This window comes from Oncorhynchus gorbuscha, linkage group LG18, assembly GCF_021184085.1.
Source record: "Oncorhynchus gorbuscha isolate QuinsamMale2020 ecotype Even-year linkage group LG18, OgorEven_v1.0, whole genome shotgun sequence".
NCBI lineage: Eukaryota > Metazoa > Chordata > Actinopteri > Salmoniformes > Salmonidae > Oncorhynchus > Oncorhynchus gorbuscha.
The window spans coordinates 13,394,814-13,410,956 of NC_060190.1; the positions used below are offsets into that span (position 1 = coordinate 13,394,814).

The window sequence follows — 16,143 nt, forward strand, 5'->3', positions numbered from 1 at the left end:
GTCTAAGGCGATGTGAGACCATGGTCGAGAAGGAATGGGAAGCGGTCTGAGACGACCGGCAGGAGGGGAGTTACCTGACTTAGTCTGCGCGCAGTCCGAACAAGCAGCCACGAAACGGCGCGTGTCACGCTCCTGAGTAGGCCACCAAAACCGCTGGCGAATAGAAGCAAGCGTACCCCAAACGCCGGGGTGGCCAGCTAACTTGGCAGAGTGAGCCCACTGAAGAACAGCCAGATGAGTAGAGACAGGAACGAAAAGAAGGTTACTAGGACAAGCGCGCGGCGACGCAGTGTGAGTGAGTGCTTGCTTTACCTGTCTCTCAATTCCCCAGACAGTCAACCCGACAACACGCCCCTCAGGGAGAATCCCCTCGGGGTCGGTAGAAGCTACAGAAGAACTGAAGAGACGGGATAAGGCATCAGGCTTGGTGTTCTTATTTCCCGGGCGATAAGAAATCACGAACTCGAAACGAGCGAAAAACAACGCCCAACGAGCTTGACGTGCATTGAGTCGTTTGGCAGAACGGATGTACTCAAGGTTCTTATGGTCAGTCCAAACAACAAAAGGAACGGTCGCCCCCTCCAACCACTGTCGCCATTCGCCTAGGGCTAAGCGGATGGCGAGCAGTTCGCGGTTACCCACATCATAGTTGCGTTCCGATGGCGACAGGCGATGAGACAAATACGCGCAAGGATGGACCTTATCGTCAGAATGGAAGCGCTGGGACAGAATGGCTCCCACGCCCACCTCTGAAGCGTCAACCTCGACAATGAATTGTTTAGTGACGTCAGGAGTAACAAGGATAGGAGCGGATGTAAAACGCTTCTTGAGGAGATCAAAAGCTCCCTGGGCGGAACCGGACCACTTAAAGCACGTCTTGACAGAAGTAAGGGCTGTGAGAGGGGCTGCCACTTGACCGAAATTACGAATGAAACGCCGATAGAAATTAGCGAAACCTAGAAAGCGCTGCAACTCGACACGTGACTTTGGAACGGGCCAATCACTGACAGCCTGGACCTTAGCGGGATCCATCTGAATGCCTTCAGCGGAAATAACAGAACCGAGAAATGTGACAGAGTAGACATGAAAGACGCACTTCTCAGCCTTCACGTAGAGACAATTCTCTAAAAGGCGCTGGAGTACACGTCGAACGTGCTGAACATGAATCTCGAGTGACGGTGAAAAAAATCAGGATATCATCAAGGTAAACGAAAACAAAGATGTTCAGCATGTCTCTCAGTACATCATTAACTAATGCCTGAAAGACAGCTGGAGCATTAGCAAGACCGAACGGCAGAACCCGGTATTCAAAATGCCCTAACGGAGTGTTAAACGCCGTTTTCCACTCGTCCCCCTCTCTGATGTGCACGAGATGGTAAGCGTTACGAAGGTCCAACTTAGTAAAGAACCTGGCTCCCTGCAGAATCTCGAAGGCTGACGACATAAGGGGAAGCGGATAACGATTCTTAACCGTTATGTCATTCAGCCCTCGATAATCCACGCAGGGGCGCAGAGTACCGTCCTTCTTCTTAACAAAAAAAACCCCCCGCTCCGGCGGGAGAGGAAGAAGGCACAACGGTACCGGCGTCGAGAGAAACAGACAGATAATCTTCGAGAGCCTTACGTTCGGGAGCCGACAGAGAGTAAAGTCTACCCCGAGGGGGAGTGGTCCCCGGAAGGAGATCAATACAACAATCATACGACCGGTGAGGAGGAAGGGAGTTGGCTCTGGACTGACTGAAGACCGTGCGCAGATCATGATATTCCTCCGGCACTCCTGTCAAATCACCAGGTTCCTCCTGAGAAGAGGGGACAGAAGAAACAGGAGGGATAGCAGACATTAAACACTTCACATGACAAGAAACGTTCCAGGATAGGATAGAATTACTAGACCAATTAATAGAAGGATTATGACATACTAGCCAGGGATGACCCAAAACAACAGGTGTAAAAGGTGAACGAAAAACCAAAAAGGAAATGGTCTCACTGTGGTTACCAGATACTGTGAGGGTTAAAGGTAGTGTCTCACATATGATACTGGGGAGAAGACTACCATCTAAGGCGAACATGGGCGTGGGCTCCCCTAACTGTCTGAGAGGAATGTCATGTTTCCGAGCCCATGCTTCGTCCATAAAACAACCCTCAGCCCCAGAGTCTATCAAGGCACTGCAGGAAGCTGCCGAACCGGTCCAGCGTAGATGGACCGACAAGGTAGTACAGGATCTTGATGGAGAGACCTGAGTAGTAGCGCTCACCAGTAGCCCTCCGCTTACAGATGAGCTCTGGCCTTTTACTGGACATGAAATGACAAAATGTCCAGCAGAACCGCAATAGAAGCAAAGGCGGTTGGTGATTCTCCGTTCCCTCTCCTTAGTCGAGATGCGAATACCTCCCAACTGCATGGGCTCAATCTCTGAGCCAGTGGGAGGAGATGGTTGAGATGCGGAGAGGGGGGAACACCGTTAACGCGAGCTCTCTTCCACGAGCTCGGTGACGAAGATCTACCCGTCATTCTATGCGGATGGCGAGTGCAATCAAAGAATCCACGTTGGAAGGAACCTCCCGGGAGAGAATCTCATCCTTAACCTCAGCGTGGAGTCCCTCCAGAAAACGAGCGAGCAACGCCGGCTCGTTCCAGTCACTGGAGGCAGCAAGAGTGCGAAACTCTATAGAGTAATCCGTTATGGATCGATCACCTTGACCTAGAGAAGCCAGGGCCCTGGAAGCCTCCCTCCCAAAAACTGAACGATCAAAAACCCGTATCATCTCCTCTTTAAAGTTCTGATACTCGTTAGTACACTCAGCCCTTGCCTCCCAGATAGCTGTGCCCCACTCCCGAGCCCGTCCCGTAAGGAGTGATATGACGTAGGCGATCCGAGCTCTCTCTCTTGAGTATGTGTTGGGCTGGAGAGAGAACACAATATCACACTGGGTGAGAAAGGAGCGGCACTCAGTGGGCTGCCCAGAGTAACATGGTGGGTTATTAACCCTAGGTTCCGGAGACTCGGAAGACCAGGAAGTAGCTGGTGGCTCGAGACAGAGACTCTGAAACTGTCCTGAGAGGTCGGAGACCTGAGCGGCCAGGGTCTCAACGGCATGACGAGCAGCAGACAATTCCTGCTCGTGTCTGCCGAGCATCGCTCCCTGGATCTTGACGGCTGAGTTGCGAGAATCCGTAGTCGCTGGGTCCATACTTGGTCGGATCATTCTGTTATGCAGGTGAATGAGGACCCAAAAGCGACTTTACAGAAACAGAGTTTATTCCAAGTCAAAACAGGAATACTGAAACCCTCTAGTCAGTAGAGGGGGACAACTGGAGATGCGACCACAGACTGCTCACACGCAGCATCTGAAGAAGGCAAAAACATGACAGGACGGAACGAGGACATAGAACAGCAAACAATGATCCGACAAGGACAGAAGCGAAAACAGAGAGAGAAATAGGGACTTAATCAGAGGGCAAAATAGGGAACAGGTGTGAAAGAGTAAATGAGGTAGTTAGGAGAATGAGGAACAGCTGGGAGCAGGAACGGAACGATAGAGAGAGAGAGAGAGAGAGAGGGAGAGAGGGAGGGGGAGAGAGAGGGATATAAAGAGGGAAAGAACCTAATAAGACCAGCAGGGGGGAAACGAATAGAAGGGGAAGCACAGGGACAAGACATGACAATCAATGACAAAACATGACAGTATATCCCTGACAACCCTGAATATCCGTTGAATATTAGAATATCAACCAATCTGAAACTGTCTTTACCTCGGTACCAGAAATCCAGCTATGTATCATTTTTCCTTGATAGACAAAGGCCTAAAAAGTACATGAAGCTCTTATTGGGACGGAAGGTAGCCTAATGGTTAGAGCGTTGGGCCAGTAAGCGAAAGGTTGCTGAATTGAATCCCTGAGCTGACAAGGTAAAGATCTGTCTTTCTATCCCTGAACAAGGCAGTTAACCCACTGTTCCCCGGTAGGCTGTCATTGTAAATAAGAATTTGTTCTTAACTGACTTGCCTAGTTAAATGTAAAAAATGGACCATGTGCTACAATGTCATCGCTATAGCCTGTACAACAATCCTAGCAGTTTCAAAAGTTTTCCAAGGTGGGCATTTGATGTTCACTTTTACAGGGGTGCAATGAATAACATTCATTGTGAATTGCTTGTGTCAATTCTTTGTTGTTATGTTAAGTTTGACCACAAATCAGCAGTAGGAGGTGGCATTGATCAAGGTAGGCTGACATGTTTTTACCTGTCCTTTGATGTCCTGCGACTGGAGAGAGATTGGGTTGAGGTCAAGCATCCGATTAGCCACCAATCACCCCATTAAAAGGTGGAAAATATTACCAATCACTCCATTCATATGGTGAATATGATATCCCACACGTGGCTAATCGGGTGCGCCAAGGTGTGATCTCCTCATGTTTCTTGTACTCAACTCAGATGGGACGGACATATAGTCCTTTTAGGATATATTTAGTTTAGTTAACTGCCTAATAATTGCTAGGATTCTCCCCTAGAGTAGGCACATATTCTACAGAAGTCTTTAGAATGAATTATTAAATGAAATGAGGAAACGGAGGTGTGTCAATTCGAAGAAACGGTGAAGTAATACACCTCTGTGTCATTTCCTGCCGGAGAAACTGCGTCCAGTTCCTTCAACGACCGACACTAGTCTGATAACACACTTTAGCTGTGCGGTTATGTCTTATAATTTAGGTTAAAGGTAGATTGCTGTTATTTTTTTAAATCTAAGAATAAGTATCTCATTGTTATTTCGCTTCCTTACATTTCGTGGATTTGTATTTGAAAACGCATGATTTTGGCTTTTTGTGGTTCACTGACATTCCTGATGGTTTTGGTCACAGTGGTTTCCACACTGGGTAAATTGGTTAACCTGAATGAAAACATAGAAAACTACATTGCTTTGATTGAAGAATAGTGTGGGTTATTATTCTGATTACAAATAGGAAGGGATGATTTGCGGTAATAGGCTTAGCAATGTAATAATACTGTAATAACAATTTTGTCTGTAGGTTATCTTTTAAAGTCAAGGTGTTTTGCCCACTTGTAATAATTCGACACACTATGTACTAAATCAGCTCAGATCATCTTTTGTCAGTATCCTAACCTCGAAATGTCCCCAAATGATGTTAGAAAAATACAAATGGTCAGTAATTCTGAGAAGTCTGCATGTGTTTGAACCTGCCCTTAGCATAAACCGACTCTACAGGCAACCCCCCATTATGTCTCATCCGCTCCTCAATTCTAACTATTAAAACCACAGGTTGATGAGTCTTGTATTGAATTCTAACATACAGTATTTAGGCAACAATTTGCTTAGGACACAGCTGTTAGATAAATGTACTTTGATCTTACATTAGTTTACCTAAACTCTAATCTTACATTAGCTTACCTAAACTATAATCTTACATTAGTTTACCTAAACTATAATCTTACATTAGTTTACCTAAACTATAATCTTACATTAGCTTACCTAAACTATAATCTTACATTAGCTTACCTAAACTATAATCTTACATTAGTTTACCTAAACTATAATCTTACATTAGCTTACCTAAACTATAATCTTACATTAGCTTACCTAAACTATAATCTTACATTAGCTTACCTAAACTATAATCTTACATTAGCTTACCTAAACTATAATCTTACATTAGTTTACCTAAACTATAATCTTACATTAGTTTACCTAAACTATAATCTTACATTAGCTTACCTAAACTATAATCTTACATTAGCTTACCTAAACTATAATCTTACATTAGCTTACCTAAACTATAATCTTACATTAGTTTACCTAAACTATAATCTTACATTAGTTTACCTAAACTATAATCTTACATTAGCTTACCTAAACTATAATCTTACATTAGCTTACCTAAACTATAATCTTACATTAGTTTACCTAAACTATAATCTTACATTAGCTTACCTAAACTATAATCTTACATTAGCTTACCTAAACTATAATCTTACATTAGCTTACCTAAACTATAATCTTACATTAGCTTACCTAAACTATAATCTTACATTAGCTTACCTAAACTATAATCTTACATTATCTTACCTAAACTATAATCTTACATTATCTTACCTAAACTATAATCTTACATTATCTTACCTAAACTATAATCTTACATTAGCTTACCTAAACTATAATCTTACATTATTTTACCTAAACTATAATCTTACATTATCTTACCTAAACTATAATCTTACATTAGCTTACCTAAACTATAATCTTACATTAGCTTACCTAAACTATAATCTTACATTAGCTTACCTAAACTATAATCTTACATTAGCTTACCTAAACTATAATCTTACATTAGCTTACCTAAACTATAATCTTACATTAGTTTACCTAAACTATCATCTTACATTAGCTTACCTAAACTATAATCTTACATTAGCTTACCTAAACTATAATCTTACATTAGCTTACCTAAACTATAATCTTACATTAGCTTACCTAAACTATAATCTTACATTAGCTTACCTAAACTATAATCTTACATTAGCTTACCTAAACTATAATCTTACATTAGCTTACCTAAACTATAATCTTACATTAGCTTACCTAAACTATAATGAAATGTTAACATCAGATTCCGTGGTATCATAATAAACCAAATCAAATTGTATTAGTCACATGCGCCGAATACAACAGAGCCCCTAACCAACAATGCGGTTAAACAAAAATATGGATGAGAATAAGAGATAAAAGTAACAAGTAATTTAAGAGAAGCAGTAAAATAACAATAGCGAGACTATATACAGGGGGGTACCGGTAATGCAAATGGTCTGGGTATCCCTTCGATTAGATGTTCAGGAGTTTTTTGTCTTGGGGGTAGAAGCTGTTTAGAAGCCGCTTGGTTTAACACGGGTGGTTTAACACGGGTGTGGTGTGTGGCAAATCCCTGGACTGGTTATCTTCTTGAGTGCTTGCTTAGACTGTTAAACACTCTTGACCTGACGAAGAAACGTTGTCAATAAAAGTGGTAATTCAATGTGCAGACATATCAAATCAAATCAAATGTATTTATATAGCCCTTCGTACATCAGGTGATATCTCAAAGTGCTATACAGAAACCCAGCCTAAAACCCCAAACAGCAAGCAATGCAGGTGTAGAAGCACGGTGGCTAGGAAAAACTCCCTAGAAAGGCCAAAACCTAGGAAGAAACCTAGAGAGGAACCAGGCTATGTGGGGTGGCCAGTCCTCTTCTGGCTGTGCCGGGTGGAGATTATAACAGAACATGGCCAAGATGTTCAAATGTTCATAAATGACCAGCATGGTCCTATAATAATAATAATAAGGCAGAACAGTTGAAACCGGAGCAGCAGCATGGTCAGGTGGACTGGGGACAGCAAGGAGTCATCATGTCAGGTAGTCCTGGGGCATGGTCCTAGGGCTCAGGTCAGTTGAAACTGGAGCAGCAGCATGGCCAGGTGGACTGGGGACAGCAAGGATTCATCATGTCAGGTAGTCCTTGGGCATGGTCCTAGGTCTCAGGTCCTCCGAGAGAGAGAAATAAAGAAGGAGAGAATTAGAGAACACACACTTAGATTCACACAGGACACCGAATAGGACAGGAGAAGTACTCCAGATATAACAAACTGACCCTAGCCCCCCGACACAAACTACTGCAGCATAAATACTGGAGGCTGAGACAGGAGGGGACAGGAGACACTGTGGCCCCATCCGAGGACACCCCCGGACAGGGCCAAACAGGAAGGATATAACCCCACCCACTTTGCCAAAGCACAGCCCCCACACACTGACTGTCATGTCTATGCTAAAATGTGCTAGCTCGTTAACCATCAACTGTAATGATGTATCTGAGAGACGGGCTAATTGTGCTCATTGTGCAAATGTATTTATATTTTCAATAAGAAAAATAATGATTTGTTCTGTAGTCTAGATGACACCAATGGGGGATTGCCTTATTTAGCTTGTCCATGGGGGTGGTTACAGAGGAAACAGGTTGCATCATCTCAGGGGCATCAAGAAGCACATACTGCATACACTCAATCTTCAAAGTTTACATCACATTTGAAATTATACCTATGATTGAATACATAACTTTACCAAGACAGGTGGAACTGTTTCACCTTTGCTCCAAAGCTGTTGCCATGAACAACCAGTCGAGTCAATGTACTCTGGTGAAGGTTCCCTTGATACTAACCCTCATGAGCAAAGCCTCAAGATGTTAACACTGAGACTACCTGCATGGCAGGTTCTTCACCTTGCCTGCATAAGCCTACTAACTAAATGTAATGTCTTCTTTTCCTGGACAGTTCCACCTCCAGAAAATGTGACAGTGAGCTGCAACAACTTTCAGACAACTGTGTATTGGAACTACAGTGAACTGCTTCTTCAACCTCTCTTCAAATTGAAAATAAATAGTGATCTCAAGTGAGCTCTGCTGGTATTCTAATGAGTAGTAGCTACTACAGGCTACTGCTGATTTGGTTTTGGATGACTTCATAATGGCTTACATATGACATATACACCATGGTAGGAGGCTGGTGGGAGGAACTATAGGAAGATGGGAACATTGTAATGGCTTGAATGGAATGGTACAAAAGCACACATAAAGAACATGTTTGACTCCGTTCCAGAACTCCATTCCAGCTATTACGATGAGCCCGTCCTCCTATAGCTCCTCCCAATAAGTTCCTCTGATATACACTATGAAAGAACAATGAGGGACAGTGTCCCGGACACAGATTAAACCTAGTCATGAACTAAGAAGCATGTTACAATGGAGATTCAAATATATTTTAGTCCAGGACTAGGCTTAGTCTGTGTCTTGGAAACCGGCCCTAAATGTTTAGGTTTGTAAAATCATGCTTTAATTGTTGATGAAATATGAGTTTGTCTAACTATACTGAACAAAAATATAAACACAACCTGTAAAGTGTTGGTCCCATGTTTCATGAGCTGAAATAAAAGATCCCAGAAATGTTCAATACACACTAAAGAAATCTTATTTCTCTCAAATTCTGTGCACATATTTGTTAACGTCGCTGTTAGTGAGCATATCTCCGTAGACAGTTGTATCATATAAAGAAGCAGATTAAACAGGATGATCATTACACAGGTGCACCTTGTGCTGTGGACAATAAAAGGCCACTCTAGAATGTGTAGTTTTGTCACACAACACAATCACCTCATGTTTCAGCATGATAATGCACAGGCCCCATGTCACAAGGAGCTGTACACAATTCCTGGAAGCTGAAAATGTGCCAGTTCTTCCATGGCATGCATACTCACCAGACATGTCACCCATTGAGCATTTTTTGGGGTGCTCTGGATCGACGTGTATGACAGCATGTTCCAGTTCCTGCCAATATCCAGCAACTCCATCCATTGAAGAGGAGTGGGACAACATTCAACAGGCCACAATAAACAGCCTGATCAACTCTGTACAAAGGAGATGTGATGAGCTACATGAAGCAAATGGTGGTCACACCAGATACTGACTGGTTTTCTGATCCACGCCCCTATTTTTTTTTTAAAGGTATCTGTGACCATTTCTCTATTCCCAGTCATGTGACATCTATAGATTAGAGCCTAAATAATGTATTATATGAACTGTAACTCAGTCAATTCCAGTGATTTCCTTATATGAACTGTGACGCAGTAAAATCTTTGAAATTGTTGCATGTTACGTTTAAATTTTTGTTCAGTGTATATAATTTGATTGAAAAGAATAGCATCAGATACCTTAACCACAGGGATTAGCCTGTTACTTGAAACGATATCCTAACTGTCACGCCCTGGTCGAAGTATTTTGTGTTTATCTTCATTTATTTGGTCAGGCCAGGGCGTGACATGGGTTTTATGTATGTGGTGTGTATGTAGTGGGATTGTAGCTTAGTGGGGTGTTCTAGGTAAATCTATGGCTGTCTGAAGTGGTTCTCAATCAGAGGCAGGTGTTTATCGTTGTCTCTGATTGGGAACCATATTTAGGCAGCCATATTCTTTGGTTGTGTTGTGGGTGATTGTCCTTAGTGTCTTGATGTCCTTAGTCTGTGTTAGTTTGCACCAGTTTAGGCTGTTTTGGTTTTCATTACGTTTATTGTTTTGTTGAGTTTGTGTTTTGATTCGTGTTACGTTGTTTTATTAAACATGGATCGCAATCTACATGCTGCAGTTTGGTCCGACTCTCCTACACCACATGAAAACCGTTACAGAATCACCCACCACAGGACCAAGCAGTGTGTCAACAGGCAGGAGCCGCAGGAGAAGCAACAAAGGCAGCAACAGTGGTGCAATGAGGAATGGACATGGGACGATATATTGGATGGCAAGGGTTGCTACACATGGGAGGAGATCCTGGCGGGAAGGGATCACCTTCCATGGGAACAGGTGGAGGCAGCGAGGAGAGCAGAGGCAAGCGGAGAGAGGAGCCGGCGATATGAGGGAACACGGTTGGCAAGGAAGCCCGGGAGTCAGCCCCAAAAATTTCTTGGGGGGGAGGCTCACAGGGAGTATGGCTACGCCATGTAGAAGACCTGTGCAAACTCCCTGTGCTTACCGGGGGGCTAGAGAGACCGGGCAGGCACCATGTTATGCTGTGGTGCGCACGATGCCTCCAGTGCGGGTGCATAGCCCTGTGCGGTATATTCCAGCTCCGCGTATCGGCCGGGCTAGATTGAGCGTTGAGCCAAATGCCATGAAGCCGGCTCTACGCATCTGGTCCCCAGTGCGTCTCCTTGGGCCAGGTTACATGGAACCAGCCTTGCGCTCGGTGTCTCCGGTTCGCCTGCATAGCCCAGTGCGGGCTATTCCACCTCGCCGCACTGGCAGGGCGACCATGAGTATTCAACCAGGCAAGGTTGGGCAGGCTCGGTGCTCAAGAGCTCCAGTGCGCCTGCACGGTCCGGTCTATCCAGTACCACCTCCACACCCCAGCCCTCCGGTAGCAGCTCCCCGCACCAGGCTTCCTGTGCGTGTCCTTGGTTCAGTACCACCAGTGCCAGCACCACGCATCAGGCCTACAGTGTGCCTCGCCTCTCCTGCGCTGTCGGATTCCCGCCTCTCCAGCGCTGCCGGAGCCTCCTGCCTGTTCAGCGCTTTCAGAGCCTTTCTCCTCTCCTGCATTACCGGAGTCTCCCGCCTGTTCAGCGCAGCTAGAGCCTTCTTCCTCTACAGTGCTGCTGGAGTCTCCTGTCTGCTCAGTGCAGCCAGAGCTGTCAGCCTGCATGGAGCAGTCAGAGCTGTCAGCCTGCATGGAGCAGCCAGAGCTGTCAGCCTGCATGGAGCAGCCAGAGCTGTCAGCCTGCATGGAGCAGCCAGAGCTGTCAGCCTGCATGGAGCAGCCAGAGCTGTCAGCCTGCATGGAGCAGCCAGAGCTGTCAGCCTGCATGGAGCAGCCAGAGCTGTCAGCCTGCATGGAGCAGCCAGAGCTGTCAGCCTGCATGGAGCAGCCAGAGCTGTCAGCCTGCATGGAGCAGCCAGAGCTGTCAGTCTGCATGGAGCAGCCAGAGCTGTCAGTCTGCATGGAGCAGCCAGAGCTGTCAGTCTGCATGGAGCTGTCAGTCTGCAAGGAGCTGCCAGTCTGCAAGGAGCTGCCAGTCTGCAAGGAGCTGCCAGTCTGCAAGGTGCTGCCAGCCTGCATGGAGCAGCCAGAGCTGCCAGCTTGCATGGAGCAGCCAGAGCTGCCAGCTTGCATGGAGCAGCCAGAGCTGCCAGGTTGCATGGAGCTGCCAGGTTGCATGGAGCTGCCAGGTTGCATGGAGCTGCCAGTCTGCAAGGAGCTGCCAGTCTATAAGGAGCTGTCAGTCTGCATGAAGCAGCCAGAGCTGCCAGTCTGCAAGGAGCTGCCAGTCTGCAAGGAGCTGCCAGTCTGCAAGGAGCTGTCAGTCTGCATGAAGCAGCCAGAGCTGCCAGTCTGAAAGGAGCTGCCAGTCTGCAAGGAGCTGCCAATCTGCACGGAGCCGCCAGAGCTGCTAGTCTGTAAGAAGCCGCCAGAGCTGTCAGCCTACATGGAGCAGCCAGAGCCGCCAGTCAGCGTGAAGCAGTCAGAGCCGCCAGTCAGCATGGAGCAGCCAGATCTTCCAGATCTGCCAGTCAGCCAGGCTCTTCCAGATATGCCAGTCAGCCAGATTCTTCCAGATCTGCCAGTCAGCCAGATTCTTCCAGATCTGCCAGTCAGCCAGATTCTTCCAGATCTGCCAGTCAACCAGATTCTTCCAGATCTGCCAGTCAACCAGATTCTTCCAGATCTGCCAGTCAACCAGACTCTTCCAGATCTGCCAGTCAGCCAGACTCTTCCAGATCTGCCAGTCAGCCAGACTCTTCCAGATCTGCCAGTCAGCCAGACTCTTCCAGATCTGCCAGTCAGCCAGACTCGTCCAGATCTGCCAGTCAGCCAGGCTCTTCCAGATCTGCCAGTCAGCCAGGCTCTTCCAGATCTGCCAGTCAACCAGGTTCTTACAGATCTGCCAGTCAACCAGGTTCTTACAGATCTGCCAGTCAACCAGGCTCTTCCAGATCTGCCAGTCAACCAGGCTCTTCCAGATCTGCCAGAACTGCCAGTCGGCCAGGATCTGCCAGTCGGCCAGGATCCGCCAGAATCCGCCAGTCAGCCAGGATCTGCCAGTCAGCCAGGATCTGCCAGTCAGCCAGGATCTGCTGAGACCACCAGCTAGCCAGGATCTGGTAGATATATCTACCTGCCTGAGCTTCCTCTCATTCCTGAGCTTCCTCTCATTCCTGAGCTTCCTCTCATTCCTGAGCTTCCTCTCACTCCTGAGCCTCCTCTCACTCCTGAGCTGCCCCTCAGTCCCGAGCTGCCCCTCAGTCCTGATCTGCTCCTCAGTCCAGTGGGGTTCTGGGTGAGGACTACTAGGCCATGGTCGGCGGCGAGGGTGGACTATCCAAGGACGCGAGGAGGAGGGACTAAGACAGTGTTTGAGTGGAGTCCACGTCCCGCGCCGGAGCCACCACCATGGATAGACGCCCACCCGGACCCTCCCTATTGTTTTGAGGTGCGTTCGGGAGTCCGCACCTTGGGGGGGGGGGGTTCTGTCACGCCCTGGTCGAAGTATTTTGTGTTTATCTGCATTTATTTGGTCAGGCCAGGGTGTGACATGGGTTTTTGTATGTGGTGTGTATGTAGTGGGATTGGAGCTTAGTGGGGTGTTCTAGGTAAATCTATGGCTGCCTGAAGTGGTTCTCAATCAGAGGCAGGTGTTTATCGTTGTCTCTGATTGGGAACCATATTTAGGCAGCCATATTCTTTGGTTGTGTTGTGGGTGATTGTCCTTAGTGTCTTGATGTCCTTATTCTGTGTTAGTTTGCACCAGTTTAGGTTTTCATTACGTTTATTGTTTTGTTGAGTTTGTGTTTTGATTCGTGTTACGTTGCTTTATTAAACATGGATCGCAATCTACACGCTGCAGTTTGGTCAGACTCTCCTTCACCACATTAAAACCGTTACACTAACAGAGGTATCTGCTTATTCAACTATGACACATGATCTATTAACAGTTTCTAACTCTGTTTGTTGGTTGAGTGCCGTCTTTCTGTTAAATGTATCTAATGCTCCCTGTTTTTTTGTAGCCTTAGTTTTCCACTGGATTCCACTAAACAGCATCATTATGACCTCTCCCTCTTCATATGGAATGCTAAAGAATTGGATCGCTACTTTGTGACTAACGGCCAGTGATGAAACGGAGGAATCGGCATCTCTGGAGTCCTCGATATTCACATTTAGTAGAGACCTTACAGCTCTACTAAATGTGTAAGTACAATGTTTTCAAAAGTGGGTTTTCAAAGTGAGCATTGAAAACATACCAATATTTTTCCTCGTAAGAAATTTGATTTTTTTGGGGACATAAAAAATGACATCCATCCAAGCAACAGTCAAAAGTTTTGAAACACCTACTCCTTCAAGAGTGTGCAAACTGTCATCAAGGCAACGGGTGGCTACTTTGAAGAATCTCAAATATAAAATATATTTTGATTTGTTTAACACTTTTTTTTGGTGTTACTTCATAGTTTTGATATCTTCACTATTATTCTACAATGTAGAAAATTGTACAAATAAAGAAACTCTTTCATGAGTAGGCGTGTCCAAACGTTTGACTGGTACTGTGTAAATATGACAAAATCGAAGTACTGTAGTCCTCCTCCAGGTCAGTATATCGAGGGAGTCCTCCTCCAGGTCAGTATGTCGAGGGAGTCCTCCTCCAGGTCAGTATGTCGAGGGGAGTCCTCCTCCAGGTCAGTATGTCGAGGGAGTCCTCCTCCAGGTCAGTATGTCGAGGGAGTCCTCCTCCAGGTCAGTATGTCGAGGGAGTCCTCCTCCAGGTCAGTATGTCGAGGGAGTCCTCCTCCAGGTCAGTATGTCGAGGGAGTCCTCCTCCAGGTCAGTATGTCAGGGAGTCCTCATCCAGGTCAGTATAGTCATTACTGCAGGCTTTTTCTCTCACACTACTCAAATACCCTTTTCATTTTATCTCAGGCAAGTTGGATTTCCCTGCTGTAAAAGTGTCAATGAAAGATATGGAGGTCACAGTGAGCTTCGACAACCCTTACCACCTGTACACAGAACTGAAAGAGTCTCGCATACGTGAAGATGACTAACACTTCCTTTACCATGTAACCTATGAAAATGTAAATATGATAAAAATGTCCCTTAATTGGTTACAATCTACAGTATACATACAGAGGGTACACACTGGTCATATCCATTTAATTACTTTGCTCAGTGCATAAGTAATGGATACTTAACGATGGTGTTGGCATTAGCTGATTTACTGGTTTCATATTCTTTCTTCTGTCTGCAGACTGAAGGCTCTTTTAAGTGTCACATAAAAGACAGTCTGTCTCCATCACTTCACGGTCCGGGGAACAAGGAGCAGTATTGTGTTAGTCTGGAGGGGAATGCAATGAACAGCAAAGTGATGTTCAGCAGAATAGGACCCATCTGTGGCGATGAAGACAGTAAGTACACTACCTTTGTTGACATTACATTTGTTTGTTATGTCTGGTCCAAGTAGGTGCTATTTAATTCTAGCATTTTGTTTGTATGAATTATTGCAGTTTTGATGAATTATTATAGTCAAAATGAATAATGGCTATGGAATGTTCTCACAATGACATGGTGTGCTAGTTAAGATTCAGTGACTGATATGTTTATCTATCTGCAGAAACAATTTCACTGAAATCATCTTTGCTCATGCTTTTGCCATTGATCATCATTGGCATTGTGGCCTTTGTAGTCTTTGTGACAATAAGGCTCTGCAAGAGAAGTATGAGGAAAAGAAACTTGTCCAATTTTCCAAAGACTTTGGTAAGCGCATAATGTGTATGGTGGGTAAACGTGCAATGTATGCATTATGTAGAATGTGTAAAATATAGTGTATACAGCAGTACTGTGTGTTGTATACTATTTTCCCCTCTGGGACAAGATCATCCTATCCGATGCTTTTGCTTGTTGCTAGAACAGTATATGTTATCGGTTTCTTTTCTGGTCCAAAAGAGTAACTATACACCCCGAGCTGACTAATCTCAATTTGGCTATGCATTATTGTTTCACAGGCTTCAATCCTATCAAACCCACATGACAAGAATATAATGCAACTGCAATGCGAGATCATAGCGCACATCAGTGGCATAGAACAAGCTACCACCACATCCCAGAGCATGTTGGAAACTTCCGAAGAGGAGGAACCGACCACTAGCGTTGGATTTTCATCTTACCTTCAATACCCCATTAGTTCTGGGCAGGTGGGAGAGGGCTTATTTGACAGAAGAAGCCAATTACGGTCTGAGCTTCTGAAGGTAACACAGCCATGCTCTGTGCTGCTGTGTGGAGATGACATGGATTCCCCAGCCTCTGGCTATGACAGACAACACATTCCTCTACTGGAGGTGGAGATGAGTGCAGGAGATGTAGTGGTGCGCTATGGCTCCACCTGAGCACCTCTCAACTCAGGCCTCTGTAAATCACACCTTTCACTGTATAGGTGAAAGACAATGACTTCACAGAACTGGTTTACCTAGGTACACTGAAACTGTCGTGCCTCACTGATTTTCAATCACGTCTTTCAGTGGTGTAGCTCTTCATTCAAAGACTCAATCATGGACACGCTTACTGACAGTTGTGGCTG

The 16,143-nt window shown here is 45.4% G+C and overlaps 1 pseudogene; it reads left to right on the forward strand.

The window, feature by feature from the left end:
- Positions 1 to 4,665: 4,665 nt before the first annotated feature.
- On the forward strand, positions 4,666 to 15,952 carry LOC124004335 (annotated as a pseudogene).
- Positions 15,953 to 16,143: the final 191 nt, after the last annotated feature.